At 40.4% G+C, this 4,715-nt stretch overlaps 1 long non-coding RNA gene across 1 annotated transcript; it reads left to right on the top strand.

The window, feature by feature from the left end:
* The first annotated feature begins 817 nt into the window (after positions 1 to 817).
* LOC117245641 lies at positions 818 to 2,244 on the top strand. Its single transcript, XR_004500560.1, has 2 exons — positions 818 to 1,122; positions 1,460 to 2,244. It is a non-coding gene; the product is annotated as an uncharacterized LOC117245641 (long non-coding RNA).
* The last annotated feature ends 2,471 nt before the right edge of the window (positions 2,245 to 4,715 follow it).

Raw genomic sequence — 4,715 nt, 5'->3', positions numbered from 1 at the left:
AAAAGCATAGGGGTGGGAGAAGAAAGTAAAGTCAGCTGTGCAAGAGAAAACTTGGAGTAAAAAGCAGGCCACCAGGATCCCAAATGAAATAGGATTGTAGGTAGCGTGCTGCATAATCTATTCATTTTTCATCTACATCCACTAGGATTTCTCTTTGTGGGCTAGGTCAAGTTTTACAGGACTGCACAAGGTCTGCAAAACTGGATGTGTTAGCTTACAAGAGAGCATGAAAAGGACTGGCAAGTGCAGAATCCCAGTGCACTCAGTAATTCCTTTGCAGAATGACCAGGGAACAAAAGAAAAAATTCTGCACTGAATTACAAGAAGAGTTGCTGGGTTGGGAATCAGAAAGCAAAAGAAACAGTAGAAATCTCTCACAGAGATTTTCTTGGTGAAAAGTAGAATTTTCTCACAGAAAGCTCTATACATGGGAAATGGTATATGGTGAATGGAAATGCATGGTGAAGCTGTGTTACCGCTTTTGCCAAACTGGATGACTGACCAGATCTGCCACCCTTAACATCCTTCAGAACTCTTCCTATTTTCTCTCTGACAGGATATAAGCTGGATTCCCAAGCAGTTTGCTTAGGGAAGGATCTGCATTACTACTCACACGCACAAAAACCACAAGAACTCTACTAAACAGCAATATGTCTTTGGGAACCCATTTTAACTTCCATCATGCCTATGTCTGTGCTGCTGCCAGAGCTATTGTTGACTCAAGGAACAGGTGGTATTTTTCTTCTCGTATGTTATTAAACTTTTTTAAGCAGTTGCTGTTTTTATGGTTTTTTGGTTTTTTTTGTTGTTTTTTTTTTTAGTGGGGGAACTCAAGATTTTACATAGGATTTTTCTATCCTTTCCACTTTTGATTCAGATCCCTGTATGAACCACGTGATAAGAATATGCTCTGCTTGGCTTTAAGAAGACAGGCACCTCTAGTTCTATACCAGAGGACCCAGATTGCTGCTTGCTCTGAGAAGCTCAGCTGTAAATTTTCCATTTCCATTTTTCCAGCTTTGTGGCTGTATTTGCCTGTGCCCTGGTTTGTCCTTGGAAGACAGAGCATATGTATGAAGCAAGCGTGTTGTAATGGGACATGTAGGTGCAGCTGTTACAAAGGTAAACAGAACACACCAGCTGTCCTCACATGGTGCTTTTGCCCTTTTTGCCTTGTCCAGCTAGTGGATCTGAGGGACAGCATCAGAGCAGCCTGCTGAGATGCTAAACTGTGTTAAGTCATTTGTGAGGAAGTGTGAAAGAAAATTGGCTTAATTAAAAGCTGAGGAATATTTGCCTTTGTGATTTTAATAGATCAAGACTTCTTTCATGAATAAAAATAATTTCAAGGATGTTTCCCATGAGACACTGGACAGTGGATTTGGGCAATGGGAGAGACACATTTCCTGCTCCTTTGAACTTTCCTTGTTTCACTGCCGTTTCCCATTCTATCTTTCAGAGAACAGTTTTTGAGAGCTTATCATTCACAGTGGAAGACTCATGTTCCTGAGCAATGCCTGGTCTGAAGGATCTTTGACATTTTTCCTGCAGTTGCTTTTTAAGATTTTTCTTTTACCTAGATTGCTTGTGCTTGATATGGAATGTCTGCATGGGTTTGTTCCATCTAGATCACTATCCCAGTCTGTCATGTGCCAGGGCAAAGACTGTACTGTATTTTTCCAAAATATTATTTCCTGCCTACTTCTGTCCTTGTACTACTGGATCCAATTCCGCCTGACAGCTGTGATGTCAATGACATCACCCCAGGAAAGTCTCTATTGCTTTGAGTTCTTCATTACTGGATTAAGAATAATGGCCGTTTGATTAAGAACAATGAATATTTTTAGTTTCATTATGGCAGTAAGTGCTGCTTCTGTAGTTTCTGTTCTCCTTTACTTTCTAATTTTTTGTGCAGTTTCCCATATATTTGCTGAAGGCTTCAAAGAGTATTTTTCACAAAGAATGGCTTCCAACCTAATTTCCCCTTCCCAAAGAAAAATTCCTTTCTTCTGGCATGAATTAATTAAATACTAACCAATTACAAGAGTCACTGATGTTTTGGAAAAAATCCATGAAATCAGAAACAGGAAAATTGTGCCTGTTTTTGATTCCTTGGATAGCTCTGAGAAGCATTTCTTTTTTCATATTTTATTAGACAGAAAAAAGCTGAAATAAACGAAGTGGAATAGGTTGACTTATCAGATGTACCAAGTCTAAAATAAAGATCTTACCATCTTCTTTGTATCAGAACTTGTCCTTTAATGTTGAGCTTATACCTGTACTTAGTGGTTTACAGGGCTGCTTGTACAACTGTTTCAGTACTCTCATCTGACTTGGCAGAGAGCTCTTTACATTTCAAACTGTTTAAGTTGTATTTAGGGAGAAACAGACAGCACTTGTAAACACTCTTTTTATAGGAATTTCAAATTCCTGTGATGATTCAAATGATTCAAATGATTCAAATTCTAGCTCTCTGCCTTCACAAGAGCATGACAAAGTCCTACAGAAAATATGAACTGTATTAAGCAGGAGAAGGCATGACTCTTTGAAACCTGAGGTCACCATGGTTTCCTTTCAGACAGATCTTTAAAGGATGCTCACAAAACGTTTGTGAGTTAAATCAGCTCACTTAGAGAAAGATTGTTTTGCTTCTTTTTCTTAAGTCATGTCTCCTCAGAGGTACCTCCAAGATTAACCAGGAAACAGCAACAGCTGGGGAAGAGAGTGACTATGAGAATACTGTGAGCTCACTAATGAAGAAACTTTAACAACAAAAAGAGGGAAATGTTGACTTGTATGGAATGCCATGTGTCATCCCATGTCTGTCGCCACAAAGTTAAAACTGCAGGGAGTCAAACAAAAGAAGGATTAGTTATCATGGACTGGCAGAAAGCTGACAGATTTTGTGATTCCTAACACTCTGGCTTCCTGGAGGAGGGATTGAAGGCTGTCTAATTATGATACAATAATAAACTTAGGACAAGACATGCAAAAAGTTAAAATATCTTCTTTATAATCTGTATGTCCTTTGTGTGCTTCTTTTGTGCTTGTTCCCATTTGGTGCAAATGTCTGTCATGACTCTCATACCGGCAGAGAAAATGCACTTTAAACCTTCAAGCCTTATGAAGAATAAAATTGCCTCTTTGAGACGAGACACACTAAGTGCACCACTTGCTCCAAAGTGGCAAAAATAATGAGCAGATGCTGAAGTACTCAGGATTGCTATACACTCTTCCAGCAGTTGCATATTTCCAGGAGTTAAAATTGCATGTACATCATATGGGAAATTGGTAACATGGATTTCCAGGTATAGGGAAGGAGATTCACTAGTAAATACTATCTGCCAAAAAGAATAAAAATGGGAAGATGTCTCATAATTTCCACTGCAAGTCAGTGGAGGGGACTGAGAGCAGGACAGATTAGAGAGATGTCCAAAGAAAAAGAAAAGCTTTTGATCAGCCTCTGAATGAGGATTTGAAGGGAAGCTTGTATTGCTTCTACATCAATCTGGATAGAGATCCCAATGAAAAATTGGTCAGTTGTCTTAATTTTAATCAAAGAAAATCCAAGTGGTTTATTGATTCATTAAGCACACATAATTAGTGAGGAAATGATCCATTCAGAATCCAGACTCAAGCTTCTGTAAAAGCTTTTAAAAGTACGTAGTGACAAAAGGAAGGCCAGTAAAAATGTGGGCCCAGTGTTGAATGAAGTGGGAGTCCTGTTGAGACTGGACATTGCAAAACACAAGTACTTAATGCCCTCTTTTCCTCAGACTGCACTGGCGAGACTGGCCCTCAGGAATCCCAGAGCCCTCCAGGTGAAGTCTGGAGGAAAGAACACCTCAAAAAGTGATCAGGTCAGGGAACACTTATGTAAACTAGACAAAGATAAAGCCATGAATCCTGGTGTGATATACCTCCAAAAACTGGGGAAGTTGTCTCATTAGTGTTGAGACCACACCAGCGCTGGAATTGGGTTCCAGTTGTGGTATCACCAGTACAAGAGAGGCACGGACATATTGGGAGGGTCCAGCAAAGCACCACTGTGGCATTAAGGGTCTGGTGCATTTCTCATGTGAGGAAAGATTTAGAAAGCTGAGACTGTACAGCTGGAAAAAGAGATGGTTCAGAAGGGAATCTTACCAATGCATGCAGAGACCAGAAGGGAGGTTGAAAAGCAGTGAAGCCAAGCTCTTCTCAATGTTGCCCGGTGAGAGGCAGTGGATACTAAATGAAACACAAAAGGTTCTTTCTGAATACCACGAATTAATTTTTTGCTGTAGGTGTGGTAAAACACTGGCACACAGAGAGACTGTGATTATGCCTCCTCGGAAATCTTCAAAAGCCACTTGACATGGTCCTGGGCAATTGACTCTTCCTGGCCCTGCTTGAGAAGAGGGAGCTGGACCAGATGACCTCCAGAGATCTGTTCCAGCCTCAGCCATCCTGTGAGTCTGTGATACTGTTATCAGCATTACAACAGATAAACTACTAAATGTGTGTAAACACTTTCCAGCCTCCAAAATAAGAACCTCCAAAAGCCCTCGCCTCCTCCACTTTCACACAGTTACGTGCAGTTCCCTCCTGCACTTTGAAATGTGAATTTCATGCATTTCTTTTTCTTGGCAATGTGATTCTCCTAACACAGTGCTCCTCTGTGCCACAGGAGATAGAGACACTTAATGTTCAGAAGGGCTTAGGCTGCTCTGTGA

This window comes from Parus major, chromosome Z, assembly GCF_001522545.3.
Source record: "Parus major isolate Abel chromosome Z, Parus_major1.1, whole genome shotgun sequence".
NCBI classification, from domain to species: Eukaryota; Metazoa; Chordata; class Aves; order Passeriformes; family Paridae; genus Parus; species Parus major.
This window is presented reverse-complemented; position numbering and strand designations above follow the sequence as displayed.